The sequence below is a fragment of the Anabrus simplex genome, chromosome X (genome assembly GCF_040414725.1).
Source record: "Anabrus simplex isolate iqAnaSimp1 chromosome X, ASM4041472v1, whole genome shotgun sequence".
Taxonomy (NCBI): domain Eukaryota; kingdom Metazoa; phylum Arthropoda; class Insecta; order Orthoptera; family Tettigoniidae; genus Anabrus; species Anabrus simplex.
Window position 1 is genome coordinate 2,142,094 of NC_090279.1, and position 26,863 is coordinate 2,168,956.

Consider the following 26,863-nt stretch of genomic DNA (forward strand, 5'->3'; position numbering starts at 1 on the left):
TTAAACCGCAGTGGTACGTATAAGTTAGGAAATTTGTTTGGAAGGGTAATAGGGAGGTACATTCAGGTAAACAGGGTGGCCTAGGGAGCGGTTGTAAGGGAACACGGAACTGGAAATCAAGTAGGGATTACATAAAATTGTTAGTGTTGAGCTGTAGAAGTATTGTAAAAAAAAGGAATAGAATTAAGAAATTTAATAGATATATATTTACCAGATATTGTAATAGGAGTTGAATCATGGCTGAGAAATTATATAATGGATGGAGAAATTTTCTCACGGCACTGGAGTGTGTATCGTACAGATGGGAAAGGAATGGTGGGAGGGGGAGTGTTCATTCTGGTGAAAGAAGAATTTGTAAGCTACGAAAAAGATAAAGATGAAACACATGAAATTCTAGGTTTAAGGCTCATTTCTAAAGATAATAGGCAACTTGATATATTTGGAGTGTACAGATCGGGAAATGGTAGCACTGACGCGGATTTGGAATTATTTGATAGGATAGTCAGCTGTGTGGGAAATGACATGGAAAGAAATGTGATTGTAGCGGGAGATCTGAATTTGCCAGATGTCAATTGGGAAGGAAATGCGAACGACAGGAAGCATGACCAACAAATGGCAAATAAGTTAATATGGGAAGGACAGCCGATTCAGAATGTGATGGAACCAACCAGAGAGAAAAATATCTTGGATGTGGTGCTGATAAAACCAGATGAGCTCTATAGGGAAACTGAAGTAATAGATGGTATTAGTGAACATGAAGCTGTTTTGTGGTAGTTAAAAATAAATGTGATAGAAAGGAAGGTCTTAAAAGTAGGACTATTAGGCAGTACCATATGGCTGATAAAGCAGGCATGAGGAAGTTTCTAAAAAGTAACTATGATCGGTGGCAACCGGTAAATAATAATGTAAACAGACTCTGGGATGGGTTTAAAGAAATAGTTGAGGAATGCGAAAACAGGTTTGTACCTTTTAGGGTGGTAAGGAATGGTAAAGACCCACCTTATTATAATAGAGAAATATCGAGGCTAAGAAGGAGGTGCAGACTGGAAAGAAATAGAGTTAGAAATGGCTGTGGAAGTAAGGAGAAATTGAAGGAACCTACTAGAAAATTAAATCTAGCAAAGAAGGCAGCTAAGGATAACATGATGGCAAGCATAATTGCCAGTCATACAAATGTTAGTGAAAAGTGGAAGGGTATGTATAGGTACTTTAAGGCAGAAACAGGTTCCAAGAAGGACATTCCAGGAATAAGGGGAGGGTGTATGTGAGTATCTTCAAAAGGCAGAAGTATTCAGTCAGCAGTATGTAAAGATTGTTGGTTACAAGGTCAATATCGAGATAGAGGAGGAGACTAAGGCCAAAGAAGTAATAAAATTTACATATGATAACAATGACATTTACAATAAGATACGAAAGTTGAAAACTAGAAAAGCAGCTGGAATTGATCAGATTTCTGGGGATCTACTAAAGACAATGGGTTGGTATATAGTACCATATCTGAAGTACTTATTTGATTATTGTTTGGACGGAGGAGCTATACCAGATGAATGGAGAGTTGCTATTGTAGCCCCTGTGTATAAAGGAAAGGGTGATAGACATAAAGCTGAAAATTACAGGCCAGTCAGTTTGACATGCATTGTATGTAAGCTTTGGGAAGGCATTCTTTCTGATTATATTAGACATGTTTGTGAAATTAATAACTGGTTCGATAGAAGACAGTTCGGTTTTAGGAAAGGTTATTCCACTGAAGCTCAACTTGTAGGATTCCAGCAAGATATAGCAGATATCTTGGATTCAGGATGTCAAATGGACTGTATCGCGATTGACATGTCTAAAGCATTTGATAGGGTAGATCATGGGAGACTACTGGAAAAAATGAGTGCAATTGGACTAGACGAAAGAGTGACTGAATGGGTTGCTATATTTCTAGAAAATAGATCTCAGAGAATTAGAGTAGGTGAAGTTTTATCTGACCCTGTAATAATTAAGAGGGGAATTCCTCAAGGCAGTATTATCGAACCTTTATGTTTTCTTATATATATAAATGATATGAGTAAAGGAGTGGAATCGGAGGTAAGGCTTTTTGCGGATGATGTTATTCTCTATAGAGTGATAAATAAGTTACAAGATTGTGAGCAACTGCAACGTGACCTCGAAAATATTGTGAGATGGACAGCAGGCAACGGTATGTTGATAAACGGGGTTAAAAGTCAGGTCGCGAGTTTCACAAATAGGAAAAGTCCCCTCAGTTTTAATTACTGCGTTGATGGGGTGAAAGTTCCTTTTGGGGATCATTGTAAGTATCTAGGTGTTAATACAAGGAAAGATCTTCATTGGGGTAAGCACATAAATGGGATTGTAAATAAAGGGTACAGATCTCTGCACATGGTTATGAGGGTGTTTAGGGGTTGTAGTAAGGATGTAAAGGAGAGGGCATATAAGTCTCTGGTAAGACCTCAACTAGAGTATGGTTCCAGTGTATACGACCCTCACCAGGATTACCTAATTCAAGAACTGGAAATAATCCAACGAAAAGCAGCTCGATTTGTTCTGGGTGATTTCCGACAAAAGAGTAGCGTTACAAAAATGCTGCAAAGTTTGAGTTGAGAAGAATTGAGAGAAAGAAGAGGAGCTGCTCGACTAAGTGGTATGTTCCGAACTGTCAGCGGAGAGATGGCGTGGAATGACATTAGTAGACGAATAAGTCTGAGTGGCGTTTATAAAAGTAGGAAAGATGACAATATGAAGATAAAATTGGAATTCAAGAGGACAAACTGGGGCAAATATTCATTTATAGGAAGGGGAGTTAGGGACTGAAATAACTTACCAAGGGAGACGTTCAATAAATTTCGAATTTCTTTGAAATCATTTAGGATTAGGCTAGAAAAGCAACAGGTGGGGAATCTGCCACCTGGGCGACTGCCCTAAATGCAGATCAGTATTGATTGATTGATTGATTGATTGATTGATTGATTGATTGATTGATTGATTGATTGATTGATTGATTGATTGATTGATTGATTGATTGATTGATTGATTGATTGATTGATTGATCAAACAGTTGTAATTTGGGTATTCCGGAATTTGAGCTCTAACCCATTTGGCAGTAATCAGTTTCCTTCAAGATATATTAAATAATTAATTATTGGTTGTAAGGACTTAGTATATTTAAGTTAAATAATCGAGGTACCTCATTTAAACGTTATTACCTCAAATTAATAGCAAATTTTACCATACAAATATTCTCATTTAGCTTCATAAATATTATCTGTTATTTATATAAATAAAATTGTAGGGGTCCGCTGTCTGAAATTTCGTTTGTTTTGCCTATTTTTCAGATATTTATCCGTTTTATGTCAACTCAATACCGAATCGGTGTTTTTTATTTTTCGTGTCTATTTGTCCGTTTGTCTGTTTGCTGTCTGTTTGTTTGTACCACCATCACGGTGAAACGCCTGGATAGATCTTAAACAAACGTCATATTTGGTATATACACATTCCGGGGAAGGTTTTGATATGCGTACCATTTTAAAATATTTGAATAGACTGGGTGTTTATAGGAAAACCCAAACAGTTTTCCCCCATTTTCTGTTATACTACTGTCTTTCTGTACACGTCGTGGTCTGTATGTGAAATACCTCTTCATTATAAACAACTTATAGTATGTTCATAATTGACCTTGCTCTTCAAATGACGGAGAAAATTACTAATTTCTGCGGGTATCATGCTCTGCATTGAGTGACCGACAGACCGACAACGAACCTACAGGTTACCATGGCAACTTCTCTGACTGCTTGCCAGCAAGGAAGTAGCGTATTGCCATTTTCGTCATCTTTCCTGTAAATTCGTGGTTGTACCTTGGGTAGAAAGCAAGAGAGACGTCAATCGGCCATTCTGCGGGATATTGGTAGAATATCGTTGGAGGTTATAACCGTCATCGAATAGCTTAAGTAATAACACCATTAGTCATCTTCTCATGTGTTTTCCTAAGAATCCCAGCGCCTAAATTTCCCATCTGTTACCGCTTTCTTATATCCTTAACTCATATCAGCATAATTTATTGAGCAGCATCTGATTTTCCAATACATTCACTTGGTGTTTACATATTATTATCCTATCCGACTGTCCTCAATTATTGACCTATTTTCTATTAATTTCAACTTTCTTAACTGTATTATTTTCTTCCTCCATACATATGCGAATGCTAATCGCGAAGCCTTGACACTCTTTCTTTGAGGAAATATTCTAAGCTATGCAAATGTATAAATTTTGGCGCCGGAAAATATCGGAATAGGGATGAAATTTTAACGACGGTGCAGACCTTCGTTTCGGGTGGTGGCTAAGCGGTAAGTCATCTCACAAAACAGAAAGCACAATCTTTTGCATTCTGGAGAGATCTACAACTTTGGTCGTATTTCTATCCCTTATACGTTAAACAGAGATGTATTTCTCGATTTCAAGTTAATTTTGTACTTCTTACACGATTATGTTCTCGCTTCGCACACTTATAGGAAACATAATATAGTGACGACATTCAGCTCGCATGTTGACATGACCAGTTGCCATATGATAGCCAAATCTTGTGATTCTAGCTGTCACATGAGTGATAAAACTGTACAAAATGTTACTCAATTCAATGACTCTAACTCAATCTAACCCATAAATATAGGAGGTACGAGAAGATGTCGTAGGGCCAACCATGTAAACACTAAATGAGACGTCTGATGGTGAGGTCCGTTTGTAGATATGTCGTACAGTTTCAAAGCAGCCACTCTCGAAATAAAGGTCTGCACTTCTGGACGTGTCCATGCTTATCTATATAAATAAAGTTGTAGGCGGTCCGCTGTCTGTAATTTCATTTGTTTTGCCAAATTTTCAGATATTTATCCGTTTTAGGTCAACTCAATACCGATCCGATGAATTTTATTTTTCGTGTCCGTTTATCTCTCTGTTTGTCTGTCTGTTCCATCATCACGGCGAAACGGCTGGATGGATCTCGACCAAGCCTCATATTTAGTGTATACACATCCGGAGGAAGGTTTTGATATGCATATCATTTTTAAAATCATTGAATAGACTGGGTGTTTATAGGAAAAAACGAACGGTATTCCCCCCTTTTCTCTTACACTACTGTCTTTCCGTAGACGCTGTGGACAATACATTATCATGCCTACAATAGGATTAGATGAAAGTTGCTTATGAATCAGAGAATTTAGCTTGATTGTGGAGCAAAGTGCGTTGTTGCAGTGCGAATGAACGTAGCGCAGCGCTGCATTTAAATTCTAACGAATAGGACGAGACTTACGTCAAGCAACAAGGAGTAACAATGGTTCAAAATATTGCAGATAGCTCTAAAACAAAAGAGAACACAACAAAAAAATAATTATTGAGAAAACAAAATAAAATAGATGCATTAGTAAAAGAAAACAGTGCTGAAACCTTCAGCTCCAAACGTGAATGCGTAGCGACTACAAGCCACAAGTATCTGCGCGAATGTGACTACAAAAGTATGAGAGATTTTAATCGTTAAATTTTGAAAAAATAAGGCCCATTAGCAAAATTGCTTGAACAGGTGTAAACTATTTTAATGAAGGAAAAATCCTCAACATTTGAACATTTTTCTAGAAAAATGAAGATGAAATGGAACTGGGTGAGGAGTTGTAAGGAATCGGCTGTTTGCCTGCAAGTAAAATAGGAAACTGCAGTAAAGTATTTTCAGGACAGCCGATAGCTCTCTAATATCTCAAAACATTTCTATACGCTTTATTTGAACTTTTGTGAGGCAACCTGGACGAGGTACTTGTCCTCTTTCCCAGTTTATCCTTGACCCAAAGTCTCACGATCCAGGACACTGCTCTTGAAGCGGTAGATGTGGGATCCTTCGCTGAGTCCGAGGAATAAACCAACCCTGTGGGGTAAACAGATTAAGAAAGAAAGAATTTGTCACCGAGTGGAAAAAAAAAATTCGCTGTTTTTATGCATCTGCTCCTACTCGAAGGCCTATGGTCTCTGCAACCACTAATATAATATAATATAATATAATATAATATAATATAATATAATATAATATAATATAATATAATATAATATAATATAATATAATATAATATAATATGATATCCGACTCGTTGGCTGAATGGTCAGCATACTGGTTTTCGGTTCAGACGGTCCCGGGCTCGATTCCCGGCTGGGTCGGGATTTTAACCTTCATTGGTTAATTCCAGTGACTCGGGGCTGGTGTTTGTGCTCTCCCCAACATCCCTGCAACTCACACACTACACCTAACACTATCCTTTACCACAATATAATGCAGTAGTCTACATATGGCAGATGCCGCCCACCTTCATCGGAGGGTCTGCCTTACAAGGGTTGCACCAGGCTAGAAATAGCCACACTAAATTATTGTTATAATATAACATAATATAATATGCTATAATTGTCGGGTGAGTTGGCTGTATGGTTAGGGGCGCGCAGCTGTGAGCTTGCATCCGGGAGATAGTGGGTTCGAACCCCACTGTTGGCAGCCCTAAAGATGGCTGTACCTTAATGAAGGCCATGGAAGATTCCTTCCTTCTCGTAGGCCTCTCCTATCGCAGCGAAGCCATAAGACTTCTCTGAGTTTATGTGCGGCGTAAAGCAAATAATATATATACTCTAATTGAGCAATCAAAGGCATTTATGATGACAGTTGGGATACGGAGAGCGAAATGAGTTCTTTGTTCAAGGAGTTACAGGAATTAGACAAAGCTGTTTGTTATTTCTACTTTTAATGGATAAACTACTGGAAAGTAAAAAGTGACAGGGAGGGATTCAGTAAGCCGTTTGGCAGACTCTGCTGAAGCCCGGGATCTAGAAACTTCGCGTTGGTTGCTCTAACACTGAGATATGGTGGCCTAGTAGTAATTTGAAAATAGATGCAGTGAGTATCCAGAAACCTTAGAGAATTTCTGAATCTGAAGTTGGTGATACAAATCTGGAACAGGTAGATCACTTCAGCTATTTAGGATGTGTATTCTCCCAGGATGGTAGCACAGTAAGTGTGAAGCTCGCAGTGTGTGTTTTATTTATTTTACAATTTGCTTTACGACACAGATAAGTCTTATGACGACGGGACAGCAGTGGGAAGGAAGCGCCCCAGCGTTTGCCTGGTATCAAAATGGGAAACCACGGAAAACCAGCTTCAGGGCTGCCGACAGTGGTGTTGACAGGTGTGTGACTCTAACCGCGCAGCCAGAGTGTTCTATAAGAAAGAAGTCTATCTGTGTACCAGTCTGTTTGCTGTTAGAAATAGCTGCTACAATCACGTGGGAACAATGGCAGGAAGTTACTAAGACTGAGTTAGGAATGAACACGGTAAATGAAGCGGTACACGTGAACCGGCTTCTGTGGAGAGGTCATGTGAAGCGAGCGGAGGAAGGTAGGTTGTCTAGGAGAATAATGAAGTAGTTGTGGAAGGTAAGTGACGTAGAGGGAAACACAGAAGACGATGGTCAGAATCAGTTTTAAAGATAAGAATACGAAAATAAACGAGGTCTCAGGGATAGTTGAATATAGATTATTCTTGAGGCGTTTAGTAACTTCACAGGTCTTGCAGACGGAACGCTGAAAGGCATAAGAGTGTATAGTAAAGATGTTCTTCCTCGAGATAGTCATAGTGTTCATTTGCTCTGACGGCTGGACGTTACACTCGCGTCAAGAGGTCGAGGGACTCGCATCAAGTATTTCCGCCGCGCAGCTGGTGTTATAATTATTATGACCATATTTCCAGGTTTACTACACATTTGCGGAAAACTCACAGATATTTGCATCATCTAACAATTTATTTTCCCAGTTGATAAATTAAAATTTATTTTACTAGCATCAACAATGCAAAGCTGGATTCTAGTTTTCCTGTGATGTGTGAAAGAAAGTTCCGCTCTATGCATACGTCTTCTCACTCAACCCACTGTCACCCTCATCCAATAGCTTCCACTGTTGTTCTATTGTTATCTGCGTGACTTACAATTTTAACCCTAGGAATATCAACCCTATTTTTAATGTCATTGTATACCAACGGGTGTGTGCTTTGTGACGAACACTTAAAGTCAAGTTCCTGTGAATCTCTGATGTTTATTATTGGAGATATTTACCAACTTATTTCACATTCCTTACAATCAACTAAAGAAATATATTTCAACTTGGTAACATTATCAGCTGTCAACCCCATAAATAAACAGCTGACTGAGCTATTGTTAAAGTGCAAATATTTTCAATGTTCTACATTCAGTCTGATGAATCATTTCTACGCGTCTGGCGGATAACAGTTTTGAAACTGGGTTTATCTGTGTATCTCTCTCATGATGGTAATCCAGCTCGCTTTTTTTAAATATATATATATATTCTCAGTTCCTTCTTCGTTTTCACTAACAGTAATATCAATGTCGTCATCTTCAGACGAATTAGCTATCTCGGAGAGTATTCCAGCAACCATCCATCAGGTGCAATGCTCTTGGAGTACACACAGAACTATCCAGTTAGTAATGTCTAGTAGCAGTCAAGAAAGAAACTATTTCAGTTTTACTGTGAGTGGCCAACAACGCTATAAATCCTGCCAATACTAATTAAGTGGAGGGGTTACTTCTTGCTCACTCATGTTTGAATGACTGCGCCGCCTTCAGACGGTAAAAATGAGCAAACCAAATACACCATTCGGAGTAGGTAACAATGAATACATTTTACAGCCTTTTAATATCATATGTCAAAAGAAACAGAGCAATAAATAGCAGGTGGTGGGCACAATGTACCCCCCGTTAGTAGTCCTCGGGTTAACTATAAGAAGGAACCACGAATCCAAACCTGACCGTTGCCAATGAGAAGGAAATAATATACAGTAAGATAAAATAAACCCAGAAGAATAGAAAAAGTACAATTTCAACAATAGTATTGAATATTTTTGTTATTGGCTTTACGTACCACTAACTACTCTACTTGTACAGTTTTCGAAGACGCCGAGGTGCCGGAAGTTAGTCCCGCAAGAGCACATTTACCTGCTCGTAAATCTACCAGCTTGTGGATGACGTATTTGAACACCTTCAAATACTACCTGACTGAGCTAGGATCGCACATGCCAAATTACGGTCAGAAAAAGTCCAGGTAAAATGTATATCAGTACTCGGAGAACCATATAACTAAGTCAAGAGTGTGAATTTAAATCGGTAGCTGGGATCCAAAACAGAGAGATGTTAATCCGTCTAAGGACATCCCTCATGGTCCTGTGATTTACACTATAAAAGGCCTTCTGATGACCAACTCCTGTGCTCCCTCTACCATCCAACGCATATTATTAATGATATATATCCTAAAACGAGCTCGAGTTTTAGACAATTAAGGTTCTAATCTTCGTTGCATGATCTTTAGCAACACCTTACTAGCATGTGATATTAGGACAAGCGTACTGTAGTTTGTGCAGTCCAACAGATCGCCTTTTTTGGTATGGGAACGTAGATGATGGATCGTTTCCAGCCGGTGGGTATTGTTCCATTTTTCCAATCTGCTGACATAATACTCTTAAAGCTTTGACCGAACCCTCTAGTGTAGCTTTATTTTGATATTAGAGTATCTCCTTAGTAACTACATTTTGTATGTGTCTTGACACAGATGATGTACTATACTGTCTTAAACTACCTATGATACACATAAAACACTTTTAAGGGGGAAAATACGTAAAAATGAGTAAAAATAGCCAATTTTTTTTGCTCATAATATACCTTAACATGTCAGGATTTTAATAAAAAATATTACAGGTCAATGCCATCTGTAAATATGAGAAGAATGAGTATCTGTAACTGCTTGTATACTGCCACGTCCAACTCTGTAGGACGAGTTTTTTCATTACTCTTACGGAGAATTTCCACGTGTTTGTCTTTCTTCCATGGAAACCTGTCATCAATAAAGCTGTGGAAAAGTATGGCCGCCGCATTCTTCAGGTTCCTTTATTGACAGCGTATTTATCTATATGTGTTGCTGTGGTTTCATATCCGATTTACCAACTGCTAATTTTACTAATGATGCCTTGAGGTGAACGTAGAGTTTTGAAGACAGTAAAAAAAGAACAGTTCTTCTCGGTTTACGAAAAAGAAATCGAATGTATGAGGGCAAGGCACAGAACAGGATGCCAGTATCTGCAGTACTTCGTTCAAGATATCCAGTGCTGCTGAGACGAATATTGATTGAGGCATTTCGTTCGATGAATACAAGATGGAAGATAAATCCTCAAGTGGGTTTAGGTTCATAGATTTGAGGATTCTGCGAGAAGTTATTCGTTCAGCTTGTGCATGTGCTAACTGTTGTGCGCGAGATTTGAAGTTATATGATGACGAAGAGAGGGTTGGTGTAGTCTGTACGTTATATTTGTATTGTGACAGCTGTCAGTTTTATATTGCTTCTAGAACGTCTGAAGTGAATAACTGGACTTATGAAGCAACCTGGGATTGTGCTATGGAATGAGATGTTCAGGTATTGGAAGGGAAGATACCAGCTTGTTTTGTGGAATTATGAACATGCCACCCCCAGCTGCAAGGTAGACTCATAGAAAGAGAAGCAATGTGAGGATAATCTGACATCATCAGTGCAGGAAGCTGTGAACCTAAACAGTGATTTGGAAACAACTGAATCAGATGTTCCCGTTACTGGCTTGTGTGTGTCTTGCGCTGACACCTGGATGAAGCGTGGGCAAAAGACGTGAGTGAACGATTCGGAGATGACTGGAGCAAGGTATTATAAAATTATAATTGGTTACTTATAATAATACCAGTCAATGAACCTGAATTATGATACGATATTCTGAAGTAAGAAAATTCCAAATTTAACACAAATGAATGAAATTCCCCTTGCAAGAAGCTTATTCATTTAATTTTCATTATACTGATGTGTGTATGGTATTAGATATGTTTTTAATTTTCCAGGCATGTTTTTCCGACGAACCAGTGTTTGCAATAACAGGCGAAAGTAGTGAGTACGTGAGGAGAAGCACTGATGGAGAGTTCTTGCCCCAATTAATTGCACAAACTGTCAAGCATCCCATCCAGGTTATGGTCTGGAGTGTTACGTCAGTTCATGGTATAGGACGTCTGTATATTGTAGAGGGTATGATGAACCAGAAGATTGATAGAAGATTATTGACGCAAATGAGAGAGTGGATTCCCAATGGTGACTTTGTATTCATACACGATGTTGCCCCTTGCCATAAAGCGAAGTCTGTGACGAAGCTTTTAAGTGGAAACAAAGTAAAAGCACTTTCTTGGCCTGCAGTAGTCCAGATATAAACCCCATTGAGAATCTCTGGGCCATTGTGAAATGAAAACTGAAGAAAAACAGCATTACAACAAAGATAAATATCATAGAGACACTTATTAATAAATGGCACTATGATAAGCAAATCAAAGATGCCTGAAAAAAATGTAGAAAGCATGCCATATCGCACTGAATCTGCCATATAATCAAAGCGAATGCATACCAAATACTAAATATGTGATTAATTTCAATTGGAAGAAAAATATCAATGAATAAAAATGATTTTATAGAAAATTTTCAAATTTTTCTAATAATTTTCACACCGCTGTAAAATCAACAATGCTAAGGTATTTCCTATAATCAGTATCTCGATACAAAGAGCAATGCACAGAGATTATAAATACGACGAGACTGCAAGTGAACCCCTTAACAAACAAAGATGTAGAAACGAGGTACGATCGGCATATAATCGTAGAATGAACAAAAACTGAAAACAGAATTGCAAGTTCTATATTCAAGACCAGGTCTGCGAGTGGCTGCCGGTGCTAAAACGTTGTTAAGGCTTCTTCATCTGCATGTTAATTACATTGTAATATTCCTTAATTAGTTAGCTTAGTTCAGTTCCGCTCTTTTTGGGTAGCGTTCTATCAAATGACAACCTAGCAAAACATGAGGTGAACAATCGAATCAATAAGGCAACACAATTTTTCCACCAGGTAAGACACATGCTGTGGGATGAGCAAATACCTATGAAAACAAAAATGACGTTGTACAAGTCCTATTATACTCCAACAATTCTTACATGCAGTCTCGAAACCACAACACTGACCAATAGAGATAATTACAAACTCCAGGCAGCTGAAATGAAATTTCTACGCACTGTGATCCATAAAACCAGGAAAGACAAGGTTAGGAATGAGAAAATTCGAGAAGAAGTAGGAATAGATGATTTTCTCCTCAATAAGATTCAGATATGAAAACTGAAGTGGTTTGGCCACATGAAGAGGATGCCAGTTAACAGAACTGCAAGGAAGGAATTTGACAGAAAAGTAAGGAAGACGACCCGTGGGAAGGCCACGAAGGAAATGAATAGATTCAGCTAAGAACGATGTATTGCTGAGAGGTCATGATTGCAACAAGTTGGTGGAGGAGGAATGATACAAGGCACATGGTACATATACCACACCCGGGAAACTGGAGATGGTTTAGGATGTTGATGATGATGATGAGTTCATACCCGCTCTCGAAAGCATTTTCTTCGTGCGGATGAAAGAATTCCGAATGATGTAGATCTCTTTTTTTCACTGCTTACGTCAGCCAGAAAGGCTAGGATATATAGATCAAGGTCAGGAACCACCCTTTGTAGTGGGATTGCTGCCTGGGAGACTGGTTACCTCGGATCGAGTAGGGGTATTTCAGTCGCCCTGACAAAGAATACTGCGATGTATTCGAAACGTCAGCAAACTGTATGTAATGTACAAAAAACGACAACACGGTTCAACCCGGAAAGTAAACCAGCTTAAACGTGTTCAGGCTATACTCTTTAATTTCTGTAATAGTGTAGGGGATCTATTTCCTCTTAAAATCGGAGATGAGCACTAAAATATGCCAAACTCCTTGGCTCAACATATTTATGAACTGTCTAATAAAGTTAATAAATTAATGTCAGGGTCTGCGGGTAGAAATGGGGACTATGCTGTCCCATTAAAAGTCCGTACGGAAGAGGATCGTCTTCTCAAGGTTGTTTCAAATGCGGGCCATTCACACACCAGGCTAAGAACTGTAACTTGTCAGATAGTATATCTTCTTGTCCTACTTCTGGTTTTACCTGTGCTAACCACAGCAATAGAAAATGACTAGGGTGCTCGGCTGAGTCCGCACCACTATCTGCACCTCAAGACCCAGCCCAGTATAAATCGGAAATCATATCTTCTAAAGAGGGAAGAACGCCTAAGACCATCTTTCAAGGTCCAAAAGAGTGCCTCAAGATTGCCTCCGATACTTCAGATTTTGTTCCATTCCTTAAAATTTAAATAAGCAATGAACATGTTACTGCCCTCTTAGATTCCGGAAGTGTTCACTCTATTGTTTCGGAAGAATGGTATTCAAAATTAAAGCTTAGTTGTAAATTTCCTGAATAAGTTTATCCTTCTGTAAGATGTGTTTTCGCTAACTCTTGCCCACTAGAAATTTTAAGATTTACTCAGGTAAAACTTCGTATTTCTAAATTTACATCTAATTTTATGTTATTTGTTGGTAAAAATTTGTCATAGCCTGTGATATTAGGTGTAGATTTCATGTCATATTCCGGTATCGTGCTCGATTTTCAAAGTAACTCCTGCACATTCAAATTTAGGATTAATTTCCATATACCTCATTTAAAATGTAATTCTGTATCATCATCTGTTATTTCGTCTACCGGGAGTGAGATGTCGTTAGACGTTAGCCATCTACCTGAGGAACAGGCTAATTGCATTCGTAAATTATGTCAGTTATTTTCCGACGTCTTTCGGAAAATCTTAGTGTGACTGACTTACTTGAATACAAAATCGAGTTTCCGGATTCGGTCCGTCTAAGATTTCCTCTGTACAGGCCATCTCCACCTGAAACAAAGTCCCTCAAGGAAATCATTGACCAAATGCTGAGGTATGGTATCATTCGACCCTCCAAGTAGGCGTATTATTCACCCATATTTCTGGTTCAGAAACCTCAAGGCGGCTTGATTAGAGGGCATTAAATCGTAAGATAATTCTATAATCAGCACCCCTTCCCGACTTGCATTCGTGTCTTTCTTGGTTTCATAAGGCCATCTTCTGTTATTCGCCATCTTAGATCTTAAATCTTAGATCTTAACCAAGCCTAAAACCAGATACCTCTGGTGGAAGAATCGAAATATCTGACTGCTATCGCTAGTGAATTGAACCTGCATGAATACAACCGGTTGCCTTTCTGGTTCCCTACGGACGTGACTGTTCTTATATTTTCAAACGTAAGGCCATGTTCTTCACCATATTAGATCTTAACCAAACCTATAACCAGATACCTCTGGTGGAAGAATCGAAATATCTGACTGGTTTCGCTAGTGAATGGAACTTGTATGAATACAACGGGATGCCTTTCAGGCTCCCTGGGGACGTGGCTGTTTTTAATAGGCTGCTAGTTAGCATCTTCTCCAATATTAAATTTAATTATCTGTACCATTATCTGGATGATGTTGTTTCCTCCGAGACCTTTGAAGAACACTTCGCTCGTCTAGAGAAAGCTCTAAACACTTGTGTAAAGCTGGATTGACAATCAAGTTGTCAAAGGTACCTTTTGCTAAACCATCCATGTCCTTCTTGGGCCATTCTGTGTCACCTTCTGGAGTTTCGGTCGATTATTTCAGAACTCACGCAATCCGTAGATTCGAGCCTCCTAAAAATGCTAAAGGTGTTGCCAGATTCATCAGCATGGTGAATTCTTAGTCGTTGCTAGTAGGAAGGCACCCCTAAACTTTCTCCGCAGGAAAGGTGCCCAGTTTGAATTGGGGACATCACAGCAAGCTGCGTTTGAGGATCTGAAATCAGCTCTGTGTAACGCCCCGGTCTCGGCAATGCCAGATTTCTCCAAGAAGTTAACTTTACAGACAGACACCGCTTTATCTGCGGTGCGGCGGTTCTTCTTCAGGAATATGAAATCGGAAAGCGCCCAACTAACAATGCGCCTGGGACATTGTCACCTCAAGAGACCAAGTACTCTATATATGAGTTGAAAAGACTGGCCGTCTGATTTGCCTTCGAAAAATTCCGCCTCTACCTTGAGCACGTTAAATTTTAATTGGAGACCGACGATCAGGCTCTGAGCTGGATTTTTGCTAGGCCCCGTTGTACCGGACGCATCACCCGTTGGGCGACTAGGGTTTCAGCTTTTCAGTTTGACGTGCTACACATTCGAGTGTCGGAGAACGAAGTCGCAGTGGCTTAAGCCGAATGTTTTCCGGCGATTCTAATTCTGTTGATCCGAAGGAAAGACGTTCCCCTTCTATTTTCAAACCAATTGCATAAGTGCACTTTTGACTAATGCCTCTTTGTTATTTGACGATATAGCCAAATGCCAGCGTGGAGACACGGTGCATGCTCCTATTATGGAAACCCTTTCTTCTGGGGAACATGTCGTCTCTTATGTTTTGAGGAATGGAGATCTGTGCGGCCCTTCGAGGCACGATCAGAAGACTAAAATTGTCGTTCCAGCAGTGCTAGTACCTATGATTTTGAAGTATTACCATGAGATCGCATTAGGAGAAATCTATTCATCTATAAAACCAGAGAGAAGATAAGAGGGACGTTTATCTGGAAGAGCATGGATGGTGAGATTAGGGAACTGGTTAAGGCATGTAAGTCTTCTTTGATTAGCAAGCCCACGTTGTCAGCTAATTAAAGACTATTGTCCTCACATCAAGCATCTCGCCCTATGGAGCGATTGTACATGGATTACGTCGCACCCTTCCCCAATATAAAGGGAATGGGATTAAATTCATTCTTGTGTGTTGTGGGTGGTTTTACTCGGTTTTTATGGCTGTTTCCGACTAGGCTTGCCACTAATCAGTTTACTATTTCTTGTCTCAGTTCTGTTTTGTCGCCTTTTGGACCCTGTCAATATGTTGTTCCTGATAACGCTAAGCCGTTCCCCTGTAATTGATTTCGTATGTTCTGTTTCGATCTCTCTATCTCGCATGTCACGACGTCTGCGCACCACCCACAACCATCCCTAGCTGAGCGGGTTAATCATAATCCTCGACCTGCCCTTATTGCTTTTCACCACGAAGATCATTCCCAAAGGGACACTTCCTTACACTGGTTATCATTAGCCTTTAATTTGGCCATTCATAAGTAGCACAAGTTTCTCCAATTTCTCTTGTGTTTAAGTTTGTCCCAAATACTCATTTGTCAAATTCGTAGTCGACCAATGAGATTTTGCCACAGACAATAGATCCAGAGAATATCTGAGATTTATGGGGAAAAGCTATAAATAATCTTAAGGCCTCTCACCGGAGAATAAAAATGAGGTATGACTGTGGACAAAGATCCACCAAGTAAAAAATTGGAGATCAGGTAATAATTAAAAGCTTTGTTTCCGCGGGCAAGCTTGCCCTCAGATTTCATTAACCCTGCATTAGGCTTGATTTCCTTACTCCTGTCAATGAAATGAAAAGATTTTTGAGCTACACCTGTGTCAAGTAAAACCTGTGTAAAGGCATTTGCTTCTTCAGTATATGCCACCAAGGGATGATGTTGTTGATTTAATTATATTTCCTTCCTTAGCATCTTATTAGTTTAAGTTTTATATAATATAGTTAGAATAAGGAGTCTTGCTGCCCCTGTTGGCTGTGAAATATTGTATGTATTTAAGTAACATCATAACTTGAACTTCATTTTTTCTTTAAATCCTTTTTTTAACCTTCCCTTCAATGATCTCATTATTATTCTGCCATTAAGGACCCTGCCTCCAAACCTGTGTCGAAACTCCGTACACTATTCCTCCAAAGTCGCCAACCGTACCTGCACCACATGTAACACTCTCTGTGAGTAAGTTACAGTAGCCCCAAAAATCAATACTACAGTGCCATATTTTCACCTGAGGCCACGTCGTGTCAATGAGCGAGAGATGCCGGCGCGGGGTATGGACCCGCCTCGTTCCAGCCGAGACTCCGTCCAAACTGACTCCTTTGGGAATATCATCCTCTGGAGTGGCTTTGATGCTGAACTCCAACCGCCCACTCTATATTTGGCCCGAACAATGCTACTTGGTACTTTGTGACCATCGCCTTGGTTGCTTCTCAAAATACACGGGAGGATGATATCTGAGGGTACCTTGGGGGCCCGGGCGACCCCATCCTGATATCGTCATCGGCGGCCGCTCTTGCGTCGACTCTGGGCGCAACACCCCGAACTTCTAGTACTTCGCAAACACTATCTAAATTACTTTACTTCAACAACTAAACATGAAAGGCCTATCTATCAAGTGATACTCCAACTTATATATGTTTTATCAAAAATTATGTACGGCAAGATTCAAGATTTCAAAGCTGTTCATACCGTGGCCAAACCTTAGGGAGTGGCGGTCTGTACCGGGGGTTCACCTTCTCCGTGCAGTCAGACTGCTTGCCTTCTGTAAGAATATCTATGTAATTGAACTTGAATTAATGTTATGCAATTCACTTGGATTTTCATCTATTAGATGTCTCTACCATCGGCCTAATTGTCCTCTCCGCCGGGATTAAAGATAATTTGTGTATACTTTCTCTAGCCAAATAAATTTTGTTTTGGGGTGTGTACAAGCATCCAGCCTATCTGTAAAGAGTTCTGGAACTTCCCCTCCAGATACTATAAAAGCTGAGCGCTTTAAGGCCGTATTGTCATAATCATGGCTCCAGTTTATTGTGTGCGGCGTATACTAATGAGGCAGAGGACGCAGTCGGCGTTCAAAGGCCCAGCAACTCAAGGTAATGGCAGAATTTTCTTAACATATGAAATGATTCAAAACTCTTTTATTTCATGTACATTACTAAACTCTGATGTTTAAATGTAAAAAATTTCGCCAATCTAAGTAATCTGTTTTATTCCCTACTGGAAAATACATAATGTAAGGGGACAAGAGTGATTACCCTCTGTTGACTACCGTTCATCTCGGTATGGGGTGACTAAAGTTTCTTATCCTCTAAAATTATTAACAGATTTTGGAATTTATTGTTTATCATTTAGTCTCCCCGGCGCACAATACGCTTAGCCTCTGTATGTTGGGGCCATAAGCCCACTTAAGGTTTTAAGAGTTTTCTACAAGGAGCGCAGGTTTTTCGCCCTCATGGATTTTGTTTTCCCCCGATCTTTATCAACCTTTACCTTTTTACATCATAGCCATTTATTATGGGCACTCATCGCCCCTGTTTATGTTTCCGAAAAAAAAGAACAATAGAGCGGAAGTGACTGTAAATACCTGATTTGAAGATTGCCATTGCTTAACCTTCTGCGCTATAAGGAAGTTATGCCTCTGAGTTTGGAGCTCAGACTCTTAGGCTATGGAAGTTAATGGAGCAAACCTTCTCTTATAAAATAGTATAACTGTTTCAGAGCTAATAATACTCATCCATCGTATATTATCATCCTGATAATTCTCTCTACTTTTGTACCTGATTTTGGACTTTATGTCGTTGTTGTTGGAACTAACGAGTTCATTTTTATATTGTTATTGCTTTCTTTAGATCTTCTATTTACCAAATTTTAAATAAGAGAACAAGACGGAAGGAATACAATTTCAAAATTTTGGGCATTAAATTATGCTCTTGTCAATTCCTTGTCCATCCATTCAGCACAACACCTTCTTACACCTCTGTGATGCACGATATTTCCGGAATAATAATATTAGATGGTTCATGGTGTACGTTGCTGTAGTCACGTTCTATTTCGTGAACCAAGGGCAACAGCTGAGTGGCCTAGTAAGTGGTCCTGAGTGTCGGGATACCAGTTGCTACGGAACAGGAGTGGGTCCTCAGAGATACTCTGTATAATGGCCCTTCATTCGCTCATGCGGCTAGGACTAAACAATCCACCGGTGGTCCCTAACCCGTTAGAGGGAAAATGCTCACCAGGACTATGTGTAAGTACGGTGACATCCTGCTTCATGGATTTACCAAGTTCAGTACATTTTAAGAAAGCCTCGGACCTATGGGAGTAATGGTGACCCACTCTCACTTGACAGGCGAGGTTCTCCTTGGAAACAACTTTGTAAAAAATGGAATTCGATGGGGAGCTACGGAAAAAAGAAAGTAGAACAGGTTGAGTCAGAAAAGAGGATGCATCTGGATGTACTAGGTGTAAGTGAAATTAAGGGTAAGAAGAAATAACGAGGAAGAGACAGGAGATTATAAAGTATACTTGATTTGTGTTAAAAAGGTGAAAGTCAGAGGATCGGGTAGGGCAGTTTATCAGGAATACTATTGTACGCAGCGTAGTTTCTGTTAGGCACGTAAATGAGCGAACGTTGTGGGTAGATTAGGCAGTTGGAGGAATTAGGACGAGAATTGTCTCAATTTATTCACCATGTGAGGGTGGAGATGAGGATGAAGTTGACAAGTTTTATGCAACATTGAGTGACATCGCAGTCAGGGTCAACAGCAAAGATAGGATAGTGCTGATGGGCGATACCAATGCGAGAGTTGGAAAGAGAACTGAAGTATTCGAAGGGGCGATTGGTAAATATGGGGAAGACATGGAAGCTAATGGGAAAGGGAAGCGTTTGCTGGACTTCTGTGCTGGTATGTGTTTAGCAGTTACGACTACATTCTTCAAGCATAAGGCTACTCACCGCTACACGTGGAATGCTAGGGGTACCAGTTTCATAAAGTAGACTATATATTAACCGACTTCAAATTCAGGAAGTCTGTTAGGAATGTACGAGTTTTTAGGTGACTTTTCTGTTATACAGAGCACGGTCTGATCTGTAGTAAGTACGAGTATATCAATGGCCTAGGACAGAGAAAGTGAAATCTGTCTGCAAAGGGATAAGTGTAGAAAATCTCCAGGACGAGGAATTTAGACAGAAGTAGGCCTACATGGATATTATTAGTGACAAGTTTCGAACAGTGAGTAAGCAGGTTACTGGATGCTGTAGTAGAAACAACAAGGGAATGACTAGGAACGACTGTGTATAAAGATGGGCAAAGGCGAACATCTTGGTGGAATGATGAGGTGACAATACCAATATAAATGGTCCGTTATTGGACATTATACATTTTCCAGCTAACTCATTCTTGGTTGCCAGCGTTTCGCCCTTGTGTGCTAGGGTGGGCTCATCAGGTGTGCTAGGTACCAACTGATGAGCCCACCCTAGCACACAAGGGCGAAACGCTGGCAACCAAGAATGAGTTAGCTGGAAAATTTATAATGTCCAATAACGGACCATTTATATTGGTATTATAAATTTACTCATTCAGGGCAAATATTTCAGATTCCCTATGGGAATCAACATGTATATCATCATGATGAGGTGACAGCAGCTTCTAAACGTAAAAAGGAGGCTTATCAGAAATGGCTCCAAGCAAGGGCCAATACAGACATTGAATTGTACGCAGAAGAATGAAACAGAGCGAAAGAAATAGTCGTTGAATCCAAAATGAAGTCGTGGGAAGATTTTGGTAATCACCTAGAAAGGCTATTTAAAGCATCAGAGAAATCTTTCTGGGCAGAAATACATAATCTTGGGAAATGAAGGAGAAAGGAAATAAGCAGTGTTTTGGTTAATTCAGGTGAACTCATAATGAGATCCCAGGGAACCACACGACAGGTGAAGGGAATATTTTGAAAATCGTCTCAACGTAAAAGGAAATCTCCCTGGTGGTGTCGTGAACAACCAAGCTCATGGGGAGGAAGAAAATGATGTGGTGAAATTACGCTTGATGAAGTGGAAAGGATGGTAAATAAACTCCATTGTCATAAAGCAGCAGGGATAGGCGAAATTAGACCTGATGTAGTGAAGTATAGCGGCAAGGCAGGGATGAAATTGCTTCATAGAATACCGGTAGTACCCAAGATTAGAACCGAGTGTTGGTGAGGTACCTTCAGTTTGGACACATGCATTAATTGCACCTATCTATAAGCAAGGGAACAGGAAGAATTGCAACAACTATCGAGGTATCTTATTGATTACTATACCAGGCAAAGTTTTTCACTGGCATCTTGGAAGGGAGGGTGTGATCAAATGTTGAGAGGAAGTTGGATGAAAACCAGTGTGGTTACAGACCACAGAGGAGCTGTCAGGATTCGACTTTCAGTACGGTATGCGCATGGTAATTGAAAAATGTTACGAGATGAATAGACAGTTGTGCTTATGTTTCGTAGATCTAGCGAAAGTATATGCGAGGGTAACGTGGGAAAAGATGTTCACCATACTGAGGGGCTATGAAATTAAGGGTAGATTATTAGAATCAGTCAAAGGCATTTATGATAACAATTGGGCAGCAGTGAGAATTGATGGTAGAATGAGTTCTTGGTTCTGGATGCTTACAGGGGTTAGACAAGGCTGTAATCTTTCTCATTAGCTCTTCGTAATTTACGTGTATCATCTGCTGAAAGGTATAAATTGGCAGGGAGAGATTCAGGCAGGTGGAAATGTAGTAAGCAGCCTGGCCTCTATTGACGTCTTCGTCTTAATGGCAGATTGTGCCGAAAGCCTGCAGTCTAAAGTGTTGGAACTTGAAAATATGTGCAATGAGTATGGTATGACAATTAGCCTCTCCACGTCTAAATTGATGTCAGTAGGTAGGAAAGTCAACAGAATTGAATGTCAGATTGGTGATACAAAGCTGGAGGAGGTAGATAATTTTAAGTTTTTTTTTTTTTTTTTTTTGTGTTTTCCCAGGACGGTAATATAGTAAGTGAGATTGAATCAAGGTGTAGTAAAGTTAATGCAGTGAGCTGGCTGTTGCGATCAACAGTGTTCTGTAAAAAGGAAGTTAGCTCCTGGACGAATCTGTCTTTACATCGGTGTGTTTCCAGACCATCTTTGCTTTACGAGAGCGAAAGTTGGGTGGACTCAGGATATCTTATTTGTAAGTTAGAAGTACCGTACAAGACATGAAAGTAGCGAGAATTATTGATTTTACAAACAGGTGGGAACAATGGCAGGAGAGTATACGGAACAAGCAGATAACGGCTCATTTAGGAATGAACTCGATGGATGAAACTGTACGCGTAAATCGTCTTCGGTGGAGGGGACATGTGCGACGAATGGAGCAGGATAGGTTACCTAGGAGAATAATAGTCGCTATTATGGAGGGTAAGAGGAGTAGAGGGAGACCAAGATGATAGTGGTTTTACTCAGTTTCTAACGATTTAAAGATAAGAGGTATAGAATTAAATGAGGTCACGGCACTAGTTGCAAATAGAGGATTGTCGCGACGTATAGTAAATTCACAGAGGCTTGCAGACTGAACGCTGGAAGGCATAACGGACTATAATGAAAATGCATGTATATATGTATAAAAGCCGGACGATTTTATTTCCCCTAGTGTACGAAGAATTGGATCGTAAAATTCAGTCAGTTGATCCCTCCTTCCATGGCATAACACTCGTTAAGACTTATGGATCTGCTTTGGTATTCCCTTTTTCACCCGGATAGGTTACTTCTCTCTTACATATCCTCCTTGAGCCAGACTTAGCGGGACATTGCACCCAGTGTCGCATACTGCAATTGTAGACATTACGAATATGTTAAACTACAACTCTCCCCACAGTTATGTATTTTGGTATACTGTATATGAGTGTTACAGTGTGATTTATTACAAGTACGGTATTGGAACAGGGTGATATAACAAGCCCATTCACATTTCAAGCAGATTCAGAAGCAGAAGAAGTGTCGCATACTCTGCAGTGGTCATTAGTAATACATCCTTTCCTAAATTCAGCCTGATCTACTGACTGTTGCAAATCAAATTTGTTCTTCAAGAGTTTGTTGTAGGTGATTTATCAACATTCAAATATCCGGTTTTGTTTCGAAGTGGCTGATATGTTGTTATATAAGGCGCATAATAGCCAATTATACAGCTTATTCCGTTAAGTGATTTACGGATTTTCTTCTTTGAGGAATTGTGATTTGTATCATTCTACACTGTGTTCACAACCAGTAACATATTGTCGGTAAGTTCAGTCATATACTTTTGCTAAATATATAGATCTCAATTGAGAATATTAGAAGTTAATATTAATCTTTCTCAGTTTCAGCATTCTCCTAATTTTAACTATTTAATTTTATTAATTTTCTTAAATTTTATTTTTAATTAAGCATTCAAAATGAATACGCATATATCTAGCTTGCTTTTTAAAAAACTCCCAGCCTGTGCTTTGCAAGTACCTGCAAGATGTGTGTAGCAGCAATATATCTCAATTTAGTGAAATGACGATCTTTTTCTGAAGAGCTACGCAGATGAGGATTGCGGATGGTAGTTTCAGAAAGAAATTCAGTATGTAGTGTGTAATTTTAATTATTGTTTTCTTTACACTACAGGTTGCGACATATGGCAGTAGGGTTCCAAATCTTGAAATGTTTCCATTTAGGATATCTGTATCTTGTTATATCAGTGTTGTTATGGAGATTCTTCAGTATGACATCATTATCCCACAGCAGCTACATCAGGTTTTTATTCGTGATGATGTAGGTAACAGTTGGCTGCCTCTCTGATTTATTGGTGTGTAGAAGATTATCAGGGGCGAGTGGCGGTGAGTTTGCATGGTGTCGAATCCTAGGATCTGCAGCCCTGGAAAACGTTTTATCATTAATTAACCTTAATTAAAGCAGCTGCGTACCTAATCTAATCCCTTTCCCTTGGAGTTGTTAGTGCAACATTAAACTGCTAGCAGGAATGGAAGAACAATCCTCAGGAATACATTCTGGCTGTGGAAGCTGTAAAAGTATTATAGTTGCTTGAAAGTAAAGCTAATAACATATTAATAGAATAACCTGTGATGGCCAGAACAAGTAAACACAGCACATTTCAGTAGTGTCCCCTACATTGAAGTATACAAAATACTATTGAGCATAGTTTCCTGAATAGATATGTGTTTAGATAGAAATCTGTTCCCCGGCAATGTGTAAGAATCGACTCAATTAGCCACAGTAACAAAGTTTATATATTACCTGTAGGAGAAATTGTAGTATTCATTGTTAGTGCAGTAAGTTTACATTTACAGTGAAGTATCACAAAGTGACTAAAAAACACTGCTATTGGGTGAAATGAATTCCCTGAGGCACTACTCGATGTATTCAACATAGACAATTTTTGTACCACCTGGGGAACAATAAACAGTTGTTGGATACAAGGATAATGTCCAGATAGAGGAGGAGACTAATGCTAAAGAGTATTCAAATTTACATATGATAACAATGACATTTACAATAAGATACTAAAGTTGAAAACTAGAAAAGCGGCTAAGATTGATAACATTTCTGGGGATATACTAAAGACAATGGCATGGGATAGAGTACCATATCTGAAGTACTTATTTGATTATTGTTTGCTTGAAGGAGCTATACCAAATGAATGGACAGTTGCTATAGTAGCCCCTGCGTATAAAGGAAAGGGTGATAGACATAAAGCTGAAAATTACAGGCCAGTAAGTTTGACATGCGTTGTATGTATGCTGTGGGAAGACATTCTTTTTGATTATATTAGACATGTTTGTGAAATTAATAACTGGTTCGATAGAAGGCAGTTCGGTTTTAGGAAAGATTATTCTACTGATGCTCAACTTGTAGGATTCCAGCAAGATATAGCAGATATCTTGGATTCAGAAGGTCATGTGGACTGTATTGTGATTGACCTGTCTAAAGCATTTGATAGGGTGGATCATGGGAGACTACTAGCAAAAATGAGTGCAATTTGACTAGACAACAGAATGGCTGAATTGGTTGCTATATTTCTAGAAAATAGATCTCAGAGAAGCCTTACCTTACCCTGTGATAATTAAGAGGAGAATTCCTCAATTCGGTGTTATTGGACCTTAATGTTTTCTTGTATATAAATGATATGAGTAAACAAGTTGAATCAGAGGTAAGGCTTTTTGTGGATGTTGTTATTCTGTACAGAGTAATAAATAAGTTACAAGATTGTGAGCAACTGCAAAGTGACGTCGATAATGTTGTGAAATGGACAGCAGGCAATGGTATGTTGATAAACGGGGTTAAAAGTCAGGTTGTAAGTTTCACAAATAGGAAAAGTCCTCTCAGTTGTAATTACTGCATTGATGGGGTGAAAGTTCCTTTTAGGGATCATTGTAAGTATCTAGGTGTTAATGTAGGGAAAGATCTTCTTTGGGGTAATCACATAAATGCGATTGTAAATAAAGGGTTCAGATCTCTGCACATGGTTATGAGGGTGTTCAGGGGTTGTAGTAAGGATATAAAGAAGAGGGCATATAATTCTCTGGTAAGACCCCAACTAGAGTATGGTTCCAGTGTATGGGACCCTCACCAGCATTATCTGATTCATGGAATGAAAATCCACAGGAAAGCAGCTCATCGATTTGTTCTGGTTGATTTCCGGCAAAAGAGTAGCGTTACAAAAATGTTGCAAAGTTTGGGCTGGGAAGAATTGGGAGAAAGAAGACGAGCTGCTCGGCTAAGTGGTATGTCACTTAGTTTACAAAAGGAGTATAATTATTACCCCACATATGCAATACAATTAATACTATTGTAACGTGTTGGCGGGGTAACTAAGTAAATAAATGCATACAGCACCTGGTAGCAACCTATTTCTAAGATTTATTAACTAATCACTATAATTACAGATTTACACACACACACACAGACGATAGCCGAGCTTACAAGTTACACAAGTACACTTACGGTTCGCGCGCTCTCTCTCTTTGTTTCTCTTAGGTTCCATCTACAATGACACACACACACACACACACACACACGCGCACAGAGTCATCGATTATTTACAGTACACTCTCTCAGCCACTCAGTCACACTCGTTAGCGCTGTCACGGTCGTCAGCCTCGCAGGTCGGGATAGTATCCGCTGTTCACTCAACCCGTTGAACTCCGCAGTCTTCACACGTCGTCTCCTATAGTGCTATTAAAACATTGTGCGTGTTCTGACAGTTCGCAGCACGTGGCGCCGAACAAAGGAGTGGGAGCGCTGTGTTGCCACATTATCCGGCAGGAGTTACTACATCACAGTCAACAGCGCTCGTTCTGCGCTAGGCTCTGCGGAAAATAATATCCATTAGCGGCGATCATGAAAGAGTTAGAAAAACGTTAAATATCGTTGCTATTATTCCAAGATGGCTCAGCAGTAATTTTATCAGCTCAAATATCGTAAGACAAACTCCTCATTCCCCTTCCTCATAGGCTTTAATGAGTCGCGTTTTGCCCGGTGTTGATAACCTGTCATGTGATGGTCCAATTACATCCACTCCCTCTCTTTCCCCTTCTTCCCAAGGCTCCTTTTCTTTCTTTTCTTTTTCTTTCCCTATTCTAATTACTGTAGCTTGAGAAATTTTAAAGCTGCTGCTGTTCTTTCTACAACTTTGTTAACGTCTGTCAGTGGGCCTCCATTTTTCCCTTCAGCCTCAAAATATTCCCGTAAGGCACATACCATATCGCGAGCTTGACCACGAATAGCGAAGCCATACCTCCCCATTACGCTTGCCTTTTTCTAGGTGAATGAATTCGAGGTCGCCCTCGTTGTTTAGAGGCGCTCTGAACGGGTTGCAACATTTTGAGTTCAGTAAATGAGACGGTGTTAAAATTACACTATACTACACAATACTATAATTTACACTACACTAGAATGCCAGCTTCGATAACGATACACTTATTAACACGACCAAAATAGCACTATAATATTTAGTTGATTTAAAAAACACACTATACAGACAACGATATCTCTCAAAGTAGACATTGTTAGCCCAGCCACATGTTCTACGGTATACTTACTATATTGGCAACGTGGAACTCGGACCGACCGCCTCACGAAGCTTTCAGACAGCGGGGCTAGGAAAAGGGAGAGTGCATGCCGAGCTGGGGTTGGCTGAAATAGGAGGCGTGTACTGGTTGCC